General features: G+C 38.3%; 1 non-coding gene across 1 annotated transcript; it reads left to right on the forward strand.

Moving 5' to 3' along the window:
• The first annotated feature begins 1,091 nt into the window (after window positions 1-1,091).
• LOC126005628 (U6 spliceosomal RNA) lies at window positions 1,092-1,198 on the forward strand. The gene has a single exon (XR_007494672.1). It is a non-coding gene; the product is annotated as a U6 spliceosomal RNA (small nuclear RNA).
• Window positions 1,199-17,888: the final 16,690 nt, after the last annotated feature.

Raw genomic sequence — 17,888 nt, forward strand, 5'->3', positions numbered from 1 at the left:
GGCTTGGGGACCATATGGGACACCAGGATCAGTCCATCTTGGGTCAGCCGAGTTCAAGGCAAATGCCCTACCCCTGTGCTATCGCTCTGGCCCCCAGATCTGTTTCTTTTTGCTGTTTTTGGTGATAATGAGAGGTACTCAGGTGTTAATTCTGGCTCTGTGCTCAGAGAGCATTCCTGGTGAGCTCAAGGGACCCTATTGGTTGTTGGGAATGGAACTTAGTCGTGTGCAAGGCAAGTGCCCTACCCATTGTACTCTTGTTCTGGCCCTCCATAGCTACTTCTGCCATGTCCCTCTAGTTGTTTTGTTTATTCTGCATTAAACCTAAAAAAAACAATAATAATAATATTAATTATTCTGTGGCTATTTGGGATTACACACACATTCCTTTATTGTTATCATTTGTTTCTTTCTCCTATCCATGTGATTATAATTGTTGGGATCATGTCATGTGCTGTACATCTCTGAAGTTACCCTCTTTGGGAGTTGGTGCTAATGCACATTTTAATTGCAGGGCTCATTAGGACTGCAGAACTGGCCGCCATGCACATTTGTTTGTGGTGGAGAGATCACAGGGTTGTGCTAGTCCATTTGGGAGTAAAGTGGAGGATCCAATTTAATTGAAGTCAAGTGCTTTTGCCCCAGTTCTTGCCCTGTAATCATAGAAATTGTTAGTGAATCATAGAAATTGTTAGAAAGTATAGTGGCTTTAATAGACCTAGCAACATGTTAAAAGCAGCCTGCGTAGAAGAACATGCCTTTTCCTTCCAGATTTCTTTTGCCTGGACCTTCTACATAGTTAACTGCTGATATGATTTTTGTAGAGATGTCCATATTGTTTTCTAGAAAGGGTGGACTAGTCGACATGACATTTCCATTAACATGAATTAGAGTCCCTTTCTGCCACATCCACACCAGCACTGGTTATTCTTGATGTGTGCCTGTATGAGATGGTATCTCATTGATTCTTTGATTTGTATCTATTTCATGTGCCTTTTGGCCATTTGTATTTCTTCTTTGAGAAAGACTGTTGGTCTCTTTTATTTTATTTTTTGAAGGGGTTAGATGATTTTTTAAATAAAGTTCTACAGGTGCTCGCTTCGGCAGCACATATACTAAAATTGGAACGATACAGAGAAGATTAGCATGGCCCCTGCGCAAGGATGACATGCAAATTCGTGAACCGTTCCATATTTAAAAAAAAAAAGTTCTACAGGTGCCATATCAGAAAGTAGTTGAGTAAATAATTTCCTCCAATCCATGTGCTATTGGTTTCCTAGACATCATTTCCTAAAAGAATTATTGAAATAGAGCTTTGATTTGGCCCAGTAACTGCATTTCTTAGAATAGACTCCAAAGACCCAAAATCAATATGGAGAGAAGATTTTTACACCCATATCTTCCTTGCACCACTATCCACAATAGCCCAAATCTGGAAATAACCCAAGTGTCCAAGTGTTAAAAGGGAATAGCAGAATGTAAGTTTGGAATTAACCTTGCTTTGCTTAGATACCTATATATAAGTACAGCCATGACAGGATCAAGTTTAAGGAACAAAGATTAGGTCCAGAAGAACAGCCAGGTTCTGGAACCAGACTATAAGGGTACATACTAGGAAATACAGCAGTAGACAGATAGTAAAGCAATCACACCCGGGTTTGACAGAAACTGACCGCCATACCCTGGATCCGGAGGCACATGATTTCTCCTCACTGAGCCTACAGCCCACCTTAGCTGTTTGTCTGATGCAATATATATCCTACAACCAATCCTAGCTATTTATCTGATGATGCAACTTTGTACTAAGAACCTATAGTTTTAAAAATCAACTACTCAGAGGTGGGAATCCCCTAAATTCTCTATAAAAAGGGCCTGTGAACCCACCAGGGGTCGCCATTCTCTTAGAAGGTGGTTGACCCAAGCATACTGCAATAAAGCTTCCTTGGGTTTTGTAGTACTATCTGTCTCCTTCAGTCTTTGTGAAGTGGGTCTTGAGTTTGGACACAAGTCTTGAGTTTTAACACAAGAATAAAGATAAAGAAGCTGTGATACATATACTAAATGGAATACTATTTGGCTCTAGGACAAGGCAAAGTGATATAATTTGCTACTACACAGAGAGTATCACTCTGAGTAAAGTTAGTTATAGGGAAATGTATTGACACAGAATCATCTCTTATGTGAGATACAAAGGAACATAATGATGGAATAATGAATACCCAAAGACAATGAAAATAAGGAAGATGAGAACTAATTTTCAATTTATTGGTAGAGGGAAGTGGACACTGGTAAAGGGATTGGTGTTGAAACATTTTATACCTAAAACCCAACCATGAATAAGATATAAGGTGACTACATAAAAATAATAACTGCCAATATGAGAAGCAATTCAGCAAGATGAAAATGTTGGAAAGGGGACCTTGTGGTTAGTAGGACACATTTTTCTCCAGCATCATTATGCAGTTGGAAGTATATATCTTAAAATAAATCATATTTAAAATGCAGTGATTGTTCTTAAATACAAATCAGATTCTCAGAAGAATGAAGGTTGAGGACCTCACTGCTTCCCTCTAGCGTTTGTGTCACGTTTCATCAGGTTTCTGAATTTCCTCTGGGTCCTATCCTGGGTGACCTTATGCACTCTCCTGGAGGCATAATTGTGAGCCATATGTGGGCTGGAGGCTACAGAAAGTCAGATAAAAAGTCAAACCCAGGCCTGAGGTCAGAGAAACATCAAATCACTTAAAGGGAGCTATTAAATTTTATCTTCCCTAAAGGATTCTTAAAAGCACAATAAATCAATTCTCAGCCCTTGTGGTGATTGAAATGTCTGACTTTTGGAGTAACTATTTTTGTTCTTGCTCTATTTACCCTGATCCCTTAGACTATCCACTAGGATGGGGCAGTTTATGAAGTGAACTATTGTGCCCATTCATTAGGTATGCTATTGTGGATGCAGGGAATGCTCCAGGGAACTGATAGTGTTGCCCTTGAACCACAAATACAATTGTGCAGCATAGTAGAAAAGATGATGATGACCTGCGGCTTTGACCAGACCTGCCTAACTACATAGTACTAGGCTTGCCTTGTACTGTGAGGCTAATGCCTTCAAACCTCCCTTTTCTTTCCTATCCAATGAGGATCACCATAAATCTTTGCATGTAATATTGCAAAATTATGAGACAACTGAAGGCAAACATATAATTTAGTACAGTGCCTAGCTCATTGTTAGCAAATGTCAATAATTGTTTATTAACAGAAAGATGAACCTTTTTTGTGTACAGACCATTTTCTCAGAACCTCAGAGTTCTGAGAAATCAACATTATGTCCATAATTAGGGGCAAACCAAGTGCTGAGAAATAAATGGCAGAGATCTGAGCACATCTTTTTTTAAATCCCACTACAAAGTTAGTAGTCTATAGGTAAAAGTCCTGCAGCCTACAATTACTTTTGAATTATTTCTTTCCATTTTCAATTATTTTCTTTCCACTTTTAATTATTTTCAATTTAAATAATTTATCATTTTATTTTTTCCTCCCCTTGATGCCTATCTTAAACTTCACTGCTGAGCTAACCTTTCTAACCTTTCTATTCAGACTTGAAATAAAAAATGAGACAATATATTTTATTAGAATTAAGTGAAATTTGACTCCAAACATCAAACAGGACAATTAAATATCACTTAATTGTGCTTTTCTTTTTTTTGCCAAACTCATACTCTAGTTCTCTAAATATATGTATATCCATGTAATCCAAACTCAGTAAGAAAGTTAAATAATGGAAGTGTTAAAAGACTTGTTTTAGGATAAAGAGCCTCTGGGAATTGAGTTTAGAAGCAAAGCGGGGAGGAAAGCACTCCCCCTACTGGTGAACATGGTGGAGTGCTGTACATAGTTTTCTTACAGAAAAAGTTCCACGGAGAGATAGTAAATATTATATAACTGGGGCGGAATTAGAACCAGAGTCAAAATGGGAGCGATAATCACTGGATGGGTCTGCACTTGAGAATACAAACAGCATGTGAGAAGACCGGGGAAAGGAGAGGTAATACAGAGAGAACCAAGACAAATTTTGGAGAGAAATGAAGGGTCAAATTTACTAAGGCAATCGTGCTTATTGGGGGGGCCGATTTTGTTGGATGGGGATAGATCTTCTGACTTCCATAAGACATGGGGGGTTGATGATTTTGAGCTGAGTAAGAGATTTTTGTATTTCTCAAGATAATTTTCAGAGTATTCCCCAACTGCATCCTCTAAAAACCTGTAATCATGAAGCATATATAAATAGCTGCTCAAACCCTCACAAAGAGGGTTTCCTGAGGGTCAGGAGAACTGGTCCATAATAGGAAGCTTGCCATGGAGGAGGGGAAGATCAGAAAAGGGATCACTATGATAGTGATTACTTTGGGCAAGAACTGGGTGCTGAAAGGAGGTAAAGTGATATGCATGAATTCTTCAACATCTCATAAACAACTTTGTAACTGTGTATCTCACAATAATTCAACTTAAAAGAGGGTTTTCATGATGCTGGAGCTATAGTATAGGGGTAAGTTAATTGCCATGTGACTAACCTGGTTTGATCCCCCAGAACTCCCTATGGTCCCACCAGTCCCATCAGAAGTGACCCTTAAGGACAGAGCCAGAATAAGCTCTGAGCACCACTGGGTGTGATCCCACAAATAAACAAACAAGCAAAAAGTATAAAGAGAGTTTCCAGTATTAATTTTTGACAACTGCATAGTGGAAGTGCCGTGAAGCTTGTTAATCGTCTAGATTTGCACTTGGCTCTACATTTTCTGGTCTCCTTGTCTGATTCTGTCTGTCCTTTCTCCAAAAGCCACACCTTTCAAGTTAGGGTCTATGTTTATTAGCAGAGCAAGTAATTGTATACTGACTCTGAGATACTGTGCTGCTCTTTGCGTGGTCCTAACTTAATACTGTCCATGTCTTTATAGATAAGGCTTTTATACAGTTCTCCTTCAATTACTCAGAGTATGCTCTCTCTCCTTTGAAGACCCTGACTTAAATATATGGCGGACCATATTTTTAATTAGAATATGGACTACAGAAATGAGCACAAACTCAGAGTATATATTTTGAATGAATTAAACACCAACTTTTCAGTTAAGACACAAACATATTTAATTAGCCACTCATGACAGCGAATGAAATACTGGAATCTATTTTAGTTGTTAATCTCTTTATTGTTGTCTCTTGCACTGGAATATAATTATATGTCTGTCACACAGAAAGTACTCATCTTTAATTTTTTATTCTTTTATTTGAAGTGTCATGATTTATAATACTATTCATGCACAAAACTTTATAATACCACACCATCAATCAGAATGTCTACTTCTCTTTCCCACTGTCCCAATGTTACCATTCTCATACCTCCCTACCCACATTCTCCCATCATGGGATGCTCAGTTCTTTGGACCAGTTCTCTGGATCTGTTGCCTTTGGCTTTTCAATGCCCTTATGTGTTTCCTAATAGCCCTGAAATGAGAGAGGTCGTTCTGTGTCTGTCCCTCTTCTTCTAACTGAGCAATACTTGTATTTGATTGGCTTTTTTAAGAAGCATTCTCTGAACCAAAAATGTGAGCAATGTTTTTTGGAGAGATTTGTGTAGGGAGGCAGCAGAGGAGAAGAATAGAGCAATGACAAATTATCAGGAAAAAAAACCCACCACCATCTCTGATGGATCCTATTGGGAGTATTGGAGCAAAAGTTGTCCATTAGAGTTATTTTATCTTTGACACAAGGAAGCTGGTTAGCTTGAATGCACCCTCCCTCATGTATAGAGGAGCAAGGATTAAGGAGCAACAATGGGTTAGAAATTCAACAGGAACACCAACTCTGTACATGGGCAATGTAACTTCAGAGGTTTTAAGAAGAACAAAGCTATTAGTTGCTAGCAGTGATGCATATAGAAGCTGGAGTGTGGTCCCACAGAACCAAGAGGGTGAATGAGGGTCCAAGAAGGTTATCAGTAGTGAAGTTCACTAAGCGTTCTCATGAAAAAATGTAGTCAGGGCACCCACTGTGGTATGGCATTTGTTTTGTGTTTGGATAACCAACATTCAATCCCCTACATCTCATATGGTCCCTGAGACTGTCCAAAGAAATTACTGAGTGCAGAGCTAGGAGTAACCCCTGAGCACCACTGGATGTGGCCAAAAAACAAACATAATTATAATGGGGCGAGGAGATGGTTCTTAGTAAAAGTCCCATCCTTCATGAGTCAAACCCTGAGAAGTAAAAAAAATGTAGTCAATAAAAGAATTAATGAGTGAGTAAAGCTCCCTCTATATAGATACTGTGTGCATTCATATTCAGAAACTTCTTTAAACAGAAGACCTTAGAACACAAATGCATAAACAGCAAACATCAGGCTCCAACACTTGAAAAAGTGGTTTTCACTGGAAGATGATCTATCTCTCCATTTTTATCCTTTTTCTCCAGGCTTCTAATAAATCTGTTTGTTGTCTATTCTGTTTGTTGTCAAAATAATGAATGAGTTTTGAGGTCAACAACCCACAGACATCATTATTTAGATAAGAGTAGAGAAGAACAATTTAATTAGAGAGCCATTGTCCTTCTCTGAACAATAAAGGCAAAGATAACCTGATGACTAAGCTAGCAGGATTGAGTTCAATGGCAAAGTCAGACAATCTAAAGAAATAGAATGACCATTTCTTTATGGACCATACATGGCAAGGGTGACCTATGAGATCAAATTATGATCAATGAGGTCATGACCCAACATAAGAAGGGACATGAAGGGACCTAGTGAATTGGGTCTGACATCATTAGTAGAAAGCCAAAGAGACCCATGATAAGAACCTTATCACAAAGAGTAGTAAGTGCAGTTAGAGAAATAACTATACTAACAACTACCATGACAATGATCTAGAAATACAATATCTGTCTCAAAGATAGGCAGGAGGTAGGTCAGAAAGGAAATGGGGAACAATGGTGGTAGAAAGGTTGCACTGATGAAGGAAAGTATGCATTTTATGGCTGAAACACAATTATGAATATGCTTATAACCATAGTGCTTATATAAAGAAACTATGTATATAAGAAAACCAAAGAGAAAATGAGAGCATTGAAGTCTAAACATCAGAAGAGAAGAATGAGAAGATGTTGAATACAACAACATGAAGAGGAGTAGCACAGCTATAGCAGTAATCAAAAGTCTATGAAATAATCTTCATAGAAGTAAGTCTCTTGCATTATAATGAAGAGAAGATATGGACACAATTTCACCCAAACTCAAGTAAGATGTGTCTATTCCAGCCTTTTTCTCATAGAGGAGATCACATCACTGGCCAATTTAAGGAATAAGGATGAAAATCAAAATGGCTTCTATTTCTACAGAAAGGTTGTTAGTAGAAACTTTATGTTTGCCTATTGTGAAGGTGGCCATAGTCAAAGAAAGACACTTATTTTTTTGATATCTCATTAACATCATTGTGGATTAGAGTATTGATAACAGATTCTTTCCATGTCTTCCAATCTAGAAACCTGAGCAAAATATTATAGAAATCATCCTCAAATTATATTTACATGAACTTTTATAGAAAAATATTCCAATACAGATTTGGATACAAAAGTCTTAATTGTATTAGAGACTTATGGGGCCCAAGTAATAGTATGTATGGCAAGTAGAGAGTTTGCTTTGCACACAACTAACATGGGTTAAATCATCAGCATCTGGGCCGGCGAGGTGGCGCTAGAGGTAAGGTGTCTGCCTTGCAAGTGCTAGCCAAGGAAGGACTGCGGTTGGATCCCTCAGCGTCCCATATGGTCCCCCCAAGCCAGGGTCAATTTCTGAGCACTTAGCCAGGAGGAACCCCTGAGCATCAAATGGGTGTGGCCGGAAAAAAAATCTTCAGCATCTCATATGGTTGGTTCTCTTAACCTGTCAGGAGTGATCCCTGAGTGCAGAGCGAGCCAGGAGTAAACCCTGAGCACCGCTGTTGTGATCTCAAAAACCAATAATACTATTAGAGACTTAGAAAAATATAAGGAAAGGAATGGTACATTCTGGTACTCAAATATGTCACCAGTGATTAAAGGAAACCTAATCAGTTGCTTTCTGCCATATTTGTAAAGTATGGAGAAGCAGGTGAAATTGATTTAAATGCTTAAGGCCAGAAATAATCTAACCCCTGTAATACTCTTGAAAGGAAGCAGAAATAGCAGCCTTAACCATGAACTTGGGCTGGCTTTTACAGTTTGAAAATGTACAGTTAATCTACACTATTATTACTCTGGAACTTTAGCTAATAGTACTAAAGAGCCATTTCCAAGAGAAATAGACACTTTATAACCTCACCAATAAGCATGTTAAAAATGAAACATGATATGGGGCCTGAAATATAATATAGTGGGTAATGCACTTGTCTTGCACAAGATTGACTCATGTTTGATCTGTAGCACCATATATGGTCCCTGATCATCTCCAGAGTGATGCCTGAGCACAGAGCCAAAACAAAGCCCTGAGTACTTCTGGGTAATACAGAAACAAATAAACATAACATTGAAAATAAATAATTCCATTTACAGTATTTACAACATTGGCAGTGGATTAAAATATGTGTGCCTGATCTTTGGTTTCAAGAATTTATAAGTAAACATCTATGGTGGAAATTATGGTTAGTAGTTTTTACATTGAAACTTTGAGATAAGTCTAAACAATTTCCTGGAAAGAAATTTTCATCATATTTATAATATTACAGTAGGTAGGAAATTCACAAGCATGAGTCCATCAGCACCTTCTGATTATCTGCATGTGGACTAAGTTCCTGTCCCTAACCTTGGGGGTGTGTGTGCAATTTACATCACTTAGAAGTCCTGGAAGTTGGGAGATGGGGAGCTTTTTTGAAGTTTTGTGCAGACTGAACTCAACAGACCAACCAAGTTTCCTAATAGAAATGGCCTTGGCAAGCTCTCAGAGTCTTGTTTTTCTCCTCTATCATATCCCAGCACTCTCTAATTAAAATAGAACCATTTCAGCTGGGGTAATAGCACAGAGGTTTCAGTTCTATCCCTTGTTCCATATGACCTTCTCTAACTCTTATGCATCATTAGATGTGGTCCTAGAGCTCCCAAACATCATTGACTTGACCCTGTTTTTTTCCAGTACCACAGATGCAGAGCAGCCCTGAAGCTTCGGGCTCTAGTGTTCAAGTATCCAGCTCAGTTGGTCAGTAAGTGGTCCCCAGATTCTCTGAGACTGTTTCGGAGGTCTTCTTACCACCAGGATAAAATAAAATAACACTGACTCATTTTGTGATAATTTTTTATTTCATGTAATGGACCATAGCCACATCCCTATCCCTGCCACCAAAATAGTGTGGCTAGGAGGTGGGAACTCAGGGGAGGAAGAAGTTAGTGTTTCAAGTAGACTATTGCTTCCTGATTACTCCCTTAGCAAACTTCCTCCTCACTCTTCTCTCCCATCACTACACTGCAAAGCCTCCTCTGTATGAAATATGTATTATTGTACATGCATCAGCCTCAACAGACCAAGAACAGCATAATCAAACACCTACAAAACTCTGTAAATAACAAATTAGAAAATTGCTGAGAGTCAGGCTTACTAAAAAAGAATTCAAATGCAGGTTTCTGTTTGCTTGCTTATTTGCGTGCACATTTTACTAGCTAAACAAATCGCACCTGCAGTCCACATACTAACTATAGAATAGCAATGTGTAACAGCTAACATAGGTTATATTTTCTGAAAGGAACAGCTTTTTATTGTGTCACACCTAGCAGTGTTTAGAGTTTAGTCTTAGCTTTGCACTCAGTGATCGCTTCTGGCATACTCAGAGGACCATATGTGATTTGTGGATTAAATCCAGGTCGGCAACATGGAAGGCTGTCCTTTACCCACTCTATCTCTCCAGCCCCAGAAATAGCTTTTAAAGTACACTTGTAGTTGTGACATTCTAAGAAAGTGATACTTAAACTTAGGTGTGCATATGAATAACCTGGGCATTAAAAATATAACTTACATGAGTTATTTTTATTTCTAATATCTTTTTGTTTTTATTTTTGGGCCACACCCGGCGGTGCTCAGGGGTTACTCCTGGCTGTCTGCTCAGAAATAGCTCCTGGCAGGCACCGGGGACCATATGGGACACCGGGATTCCAACCAACCACCTTTGGTCCTGGATCGGCTGCTTGCAAGGCAAACGCCACTGTGCTTTCTCTCCGGGCCCTATTTCTAATATCTTAAGCACCATGGTTACAAACACATTTGTAGTTGGGTTTCAGTCATTAAAAGTAAACCCCCTTCACCAGTGCAATCTTCCTGCCACCAATACCCCCTATCTCCCTCCTTCCCCACCTCCTCCCTGTATTTGAGACAGGCCATTCTATTTCTCTCACTCACTTCCATTGTCATAGTTGTTATTGTAGTTATTTCTCTGGCTGCACTCACAACTCTGTTAAGCTTCATATCATGGACCGGTTGTTCTGGCTCTCATCTCTATTGTTTCTGGTATTATTACCATAGTGTCTTTTATTTTTCTTAAATCTCACAGAGTAAGACTATTCTGTTGCTATCTCTCACCCTCTGACTTATTTCACTCAGCATAATAGTTTCCATGTCCATCCACATATAGGAAAATTTCATGACTTCATTTTCCTAATGGCTGCATAGTATTTCATTGTGTATATGTACCACAGTTTCTTTAGATACTCATCTGTTGTCGGGTATCTGGGTTGTTACGAAATTCTGGCTATTGTAAATAGTGCTGCAATGAACATAGGCATGCAGAGGGCATTTTTGTATTGTGGTTTTGAGTTCCTGGGGTATATCCCTAGGAGTGGTATAGTTGGATCATATGGGAGCTCAATGTCCAGTTTTTTGAGGAATCTCCATAAAGGCTGGACTAGTTGGCATTCCCACCATCAGTAAACAAGAGTTCCTTTCTCCTCAAATCTCTGCCAGCACTAATCTTGTTCTTTGTGATGTGTTCCAGTATTTGTGTTGTGAGATGGTATCTTTCTGTTGTTTTGATGGTTAGTAACATGGAGCATATTTTTGTTTTTACCCCAAACAATAATTCAGACTTCCTATAGGGATAATTTTTTATTTAATTTAACTATTTATTTATTTATTTGCTTTTTGGGCCACACTAGTACTCAGGGGTAACTACTAGCTCTGTATTCAGAAATTACTCCTGGTAGGGTTGGGGGACCATATGGGATTCCAAGGATTGAACCTTGGCTGGCTGCCTGTAATGCAAACAAATGCCTGACCCACTGTACTATGCTTCAACCTCAGAGATCATTTTTAAAAGCTTCCATTAAGACTGTATTGTGCACGCTGTTGTGCGCAGGTAGGGCATTTACCTTGCATGTGGCTAACTCAGATTTAATTATGACACTCCTTATGGTCATCAGAACACTGTAGGAATGAATCCTGAGCACTAAAAAATAAGAGTATTGTGCAGTTTGGAGAAATATAGAGTTAAGGTGTTTCTTAAAATGTGGACCATCTAGTTGTGGAGTGGAGTAATCCCTGAGTGCAGAGTATTGAATAGCCTCTGAGAACTGATAGTTATGGCCCCAAAACAACTCTCCCACCCTGAAAAATTCTAATGTTCAGCCAGTGGTGAAGATCCTTCCCTCTATGGTTCTCTGCTGCTCCTCTCCCAAACCCACAGAAGCAGAGGTAATACTGAGAAACAAGACATATGAAGTGGTCCTAATGCTTTCCACAATGAAGCTTAATTTGGAGAAGACATTTGTGTAGGCTATTGCTGATGGGCCTTGGAGTCCCAACAGATTCATACCAACCTGACTTGTTTTCCTAGACCTGGTTGGCATCAATTTTAGACTCAGGCCTGAGAACTCTTCCTAGACATTTCTTTTTCTATAACCTTTTACTCCATCTACCTACACATCCTCCAACAGATTTATGCTAAAGTCAAATGATAAGAATCAGAGTTCAACCTTCAGAAAGTCCAGGATTAGTCCCCTCATAACTCCAGGGGACATAGTTAAAGTAGAGGTGTCTGAGCAAAGAGAAAAAAGCTAGAAGGAATGACATATAAGGCAACAGTCAAAGAAAGAGACTCTTGGCTAAGTAGCAGCCAAGAGATTAGCCCAACAACAACTCCAACTTGAACTATAAAAGTCCCACATATTTATGTCCAAACATGGTCACAATAACTTGCATACTGCTGTCAAACTATTTATGCCATTTATTTTTTCAAAACAAACCTGCTATCCTCCTAAAGATCAAGGTGAATAAGTCTTGTTTTTTTGGCTTTGGGGCCACAACCAGTGGTGCTCAGGGGTTACTCTTGGTTCTATCCTCAAGAATTACTCCTATTAGTGCTTGAGCTACCATATGGGATGCTGGGGATTGGACCCCAGGTCAGTTGCAAGCAAGACAAACACCCTATCTACTGTCCTATTGCTCCAGCCCCAGAAAGTGAATTAACTCTTAAGCAGGTACCTACAGGCTCCTTTTCTTGGAGGGGTGGAGGCTAGGTTAGGGGTAGAGATATAAGATGCATTCAGGGAACTATGTGTGTGTGTGTGTGTGTGTGTGTGTGTGTGTGTGTGTGTGTGTGTGTGTGTGTGTGTGTGGTTTTTGGGTCACACCTGGCAGTGCTCAGGGGTTACTCCTGGCTTCATGCTCAGAAATTGCTCCTGGCAGGCACAGGGAACCATATGGGATGTCAGGATTCGAACCGATGACCTTCTGCATGAAAGGCAAATGCCTTACCTCCATGCTATCTCTCCAGCCCCACATTCAGGGAACTATGGTGGAGGAAGGTCAACACTTGTGGTGGGAATGGCGATAATTCACTGTCACTAAATTCCTAAAATATAACTGTGAAAGACTTGTGATTCACAATGGTCTCAATAAAAAAGAAAAGAATAGACTCAGAGAATTTAAAGCTTAAAAAAAAAAAAGAAGTTAAAACTGAATCTGCAATAGAAAAGCCTCTCACAACTTTGATTTTAAATACAAGACTAAACATAATCCAGCTTTTATATTTGGCAGGTGTGAAGAGAATGGAACAGGGATATGACTTGTATAACTAAACTTGTACAACTAGATCATAATGGTGTCCGGGATTCAAGAGTGGCAACTCCAATCATCAACTGTTTTTACTAAAAAAGACTATCATTCCCCTCTCAGGTCATCATTAGAACTCAAGACTAAAATAAAAAACCAAAAGAAAACAACTGAAGGCATTTAATTCCTTATATAGCAGGGATATAGTATTTCCAAATTCTACCCTCTAAATTGAGAGTTTGGGCCTTCTACAGGGTCCTGACGTCCTCCCCACATCACCTAGTGACCACACTGACCTGGAATTTAGCACTGGTGCTTGTCTTTCTCCTCCAAACTCTTTCTGGCCATCACACAAAACTCAGCGGGCTCTAGAGATTCTCCCAGTCCCCAGAAATACTCTTTCTCTCTGCAGTGTCTGGCAGATCTTAGAAATTCACTGCATCACTTCCATCACTGTCAAATTCTTTCCTGGGGACAAGGCTTCACATTCTCAGAATAATGTTTTTTTTCAAGTATTCTTCTCTGGCACATACTTACGTAATTTTTTTTTTTCATATCTCCTTTCCCAGCCAAATGTGTTTTTTCCTGAGAATACAATCTGTGGTTCTGTCATTACACTTCTCTAGCATCCAGGACATTTTGTGATGAACCAGTGCATCAATGGTCGAAAGAAATAAACCCAGAAAAAAGTCAAAGAGCAATTTTCCACCATTGTTTATGCTAATAAGTCTTGTTCTAAGGAAACCAGACATTTTGCTCAACTGGATATAAAAGTACAATTAGCAAAAAACATTTCAAAACACAATTTTACAAGATTTCTTTTTACTGTTGATGCCAAAAAAAAAACAAGGCTTAAAAGAACCTGAAGTTATCTTTGGCTTTGAAAATATGTTTATCATTTTCTGATGATTTAATACAGATAGCCTCTAATCTGGCAGACCAGACGTAGAATAAAAATACACTTAACTCTAATGAGAACAGATTAAAAAAAGTTTGAAAGTCTGAAAATATATTTTTCCTGATTTTTTTGAAGATCTAAAATGATTAGCATTAGTGACTATTTAACTTTCTATAAGTAGTCATAAATCAATATCAGAAAGCACAAGCATGATTAGATTTGGGTACTTGACCCCAAACTTGTCATCTCTATAGTTATGGAACACTGACTGCTGATAAAGTGGGGCAAATATTTTGTGATCCCCATTTCTTAAACTAGGGGTCTATAAAACAGGTGTATTTTTTTTTTGTTTTGGTTTGTTTTTTGGGCCACACCCTGTGATGCACTCAGGGGTTACTCCTGGCTGTGTGCTCAAAAATCACTCCTGGCTTGGGGGACTATATGGGATGCCAGGGGATCGAACCTCAGTCTGTCCTAGGTCAGCCACTTGCAAGACAAATGCCCTACTGTTGTGCCACAGCTCCGACCCCAAAGAGGTGCATTTATATTGACTATATTAATCCATATATGCTTCTAGTATTTCTAGTTGTCTTTTCTTGATGATACTTTATGTTGGCAGACATGGGAATTGCACATTTTCTGCAAATCTTAAGAAAGAGATTTTACTTTTTTCAAGCAATTAATTTTGATAAAGTAACAAATTAATCTTGCTTAGGTAGTAAATGTCTCCAAGGTACACTGCTTGGTGCTTCTGCATGACTGCTCAGGCTCTCAGGCAGTTTTTGCACACCTCTTGAGGGGTGGCCCTAATATAATACCAAACAAGTTTGCAATTTATTAAATGTTGCTTAAAAACTTTATTTACTTTTGCTTTGTTCTCACATCTAATTGTGCTCAGGGGTTACTCCTGGCTCTGCACTCAGGAATTATTCTGGGAAGTGCTTAAGGCATCACATGGGATGCCATGAATTAAATCTAAGGGTTGACCTTGTGCAAGGGTAGTCATCCTACTCACTGTCTTATCTCTCCAAACCCAAATTAAAGATTTTAAAGCTTAATTCAGGGCCAGAGCAGTGACGCAACAGTAGGGCATTTGCCTTGTACATGGCTGACCTAGGACAGACTGTAGTTTGATCCCATATGATCCCTCAAGCTAGGAGTGATTTCTGAGTGCATAGCTAGAGTAACCCTTGAGCTTATCACCAGGTGTGGCCCAAAAAACAAAAACAAAAACAAAACAACTCCCCCCCTCCCAACAAACAAAAAAGCCAAAAAAATCTGGAGAGATAGCATGGAGGTAAAGTGTTTGCCTTTCATGCAGAAGGTCATTGGTTCAAATTCCGGCATCCCATGTGGTCCCCCGAGCCTGCCAGGGGCAATTTTTGAGTGTAGAGCCAGGAGTAACCCCTGAGCGCTGCCAGGTGTGACCCCCCCTCAAAAAAAAAAAAACCTAATTCAGACCATCTATTCTGTTATTATTCCCCAGAATTCAGTTTATAGTCATGCAGATTCTGCCAGGTAACCTTTAAATTCTTTGACTTATTTGAACTCTAGTGTGACCTTATTAAAAACCCCTTTATTGCTAATTCTACTATTAGGAAATTAATCTTTAAGCAAGTTGCTTATTTATTCTGTGTTATCCTCACTCTCTAAAATGGTTGTGTGATCTGATCCCACTTTTAAAACTATCTTTAAGTAATCTATATGCACAGAAATGTAGTCATAAAAATTCATACATGGTAACTTGAATAAATCTAATTTTATCTATCAATCATATATAAAATCTATCTAACTATCTATCTGTCTGTCTAAGACTATACTTGGGGATATACTGGCCTACTCAAGGCCTACTTCTGGCTCTGTGTTCAGGGATAATTCCTGGTGGGTGCTAGGGATCACATATAAAAAAAGTACTTTTTAAAGAAAAATTAGTAATAGCCTTCAAACTCTTAGAAAAAAGAAAATTCATTTTATGAGATAACTACTCTAATACCAAAGGCAAAAAAGGACATTACAAGAAAAATATAGACCTATTATCTATGCATGATGAATATATATGACAATTTCTCATTATAGCAAACTATGAACAGCAGTATACTTGAAGGAACACACATCATGATCAAGTGTTGCTTATCCATAGAAGGAAAAGATGTTTCACTTAATAAACAAAGATGAATAAATACATTAATAAAATAATACATACATAGAAAAGAAAAATTAAAATAGCAGATACAATAAAAATTACAATCAGAATACTTTAATAATAATGCATTAATAGAATAGAAAAAACCACCTTGGAACATAACAATAAATACAGAAAAATTGCATGACAAATTTCAGCATGGCTTTATAATGAAAACTCTTATTAAAGGCCAGAGCAGCAGTACAGTGGGTAGGGCTTGCCTTGCATCTTACCTTGTGACTGACTTGAGTTCCACTGTATTATATATTTTGTACCTGTATTCACTGTATTTGTATGTTCCTCTGAGCCCACCAGGAGTGAACCATGAATGCAGAACCAGGAGTAATTGCTCAGTGCTACCAGATGTGAAGACAAAACAAAACAAAACACCTCTTAATAAGTCAGAAAAATGGCATAGAGGTAAACTCACTTTCTTGTATGTGGTCATCTTGGGTTAGGTTCCAGCACTACACATGATCCCAGAAAACTTTAGGAGTGACCTCCAATCACAAAATCAAGGGTAAGCATTGAGGTTCAAAGGGAGTGACAAAAAATTGGTTTAAACATATAAGGAATGTGCATTAATATGAGTCCATTGTTGGCAAGACAACAGATAGTCAATGTTTAAAGTTTGAAGGTTTTTCTTTTACAGGAAGAGGACAAGGATGACCATTTTTACCATTTCTATATAACGTAGTACAAAGTCCTCACCAGAACAATAAAATAAGGGAAAAGGGTGGAAATAAAAGAGGAAGAAGTAAACATGTCTCAATTTACAAATGATTTGATTTAAAATTTTATTTAAATCTAAAATTTTAAAATTCTAAAATTTCAAATTTTAGAAACTCCTAAAATTTCTTGGTCCATGGAATATCTAAAAATGAAGGATAGAAAGGAATTCTATTTGAAATAGTATTTAAGAAAAACACTTAAAATAGGGACCAGAGAGATGCTATAAGAGAGGTATGGGGGGGGGCATTTGCTTTGCACAGAGCAGACACCACTTTTACTCTATATTGCCCTCTAAGCACCACCAAAACAAGGAATACTATTCAAGCACTTCTAGGTGTAGCCCCCAAACCAAGCCAAACCAAAAAATTTCCACAAAAATCTTAAAATTAATTTAACTAAGGAGACAAAGTAAAATACCTCCATAGAAAAGACACCAATGAAAGAAATAAAAAGGGACACAAATAAATGGCAATATATTTTGTATTCAAGATTGGAGAAATTTAAATTATTTATATTTATACTACATACTACACCATATATAATATAGACACACAATAGTATTACTGAAAAAGATTTTTGTTTAGTTTCACTGTAATGAAGTACTGGATTACCAATGCAACTCTGAGAAAAGAATAACAAAGTAGGAGGCACCATACTACCTGATGTCAAACTATAATATTATAACAGCTTCAAAGTCATCATAATAAAATTTCGTAGACCAATGGAATAGAATGAGATGGTGGAATTAATCCCATGCATATATGATCAGCAAATATCTGACAGAGTCAAGAATACTTATGGGGGTCGGAGCGGTGGCACGGAGCGGTAAGACATCTGCCTTGCCAGAATTAGCCTAAGACGGACCATGGTTCGATCTCCCGGTGTCACATGTGGCCCCCCCAAGCCAGGAGCGATTTTTGAGTGCATAGCCAGGAGTAACCCCTGAGCGTCACCGAGTGTGGCCCCCCAAAAAAGGTGTTGATTATATAAATTAATACTGAGGAAAATGAATATTTATAGGTGCA

This window comes from Suncus etruscus, chromosome 3 (genome assembly GCF_024139225.1).
Source record: "Suncus etruscus isolate mSunEtr1 chromosome 3, mSunEtr1.pri.cur, whole genome shotgun sequence".
Lineage (NCBI taxonomy): Eukaryota > Metazoa > Chordata > Mammalia > Eulipotyphla > Soricidae > Suncus > Suncus etruscus.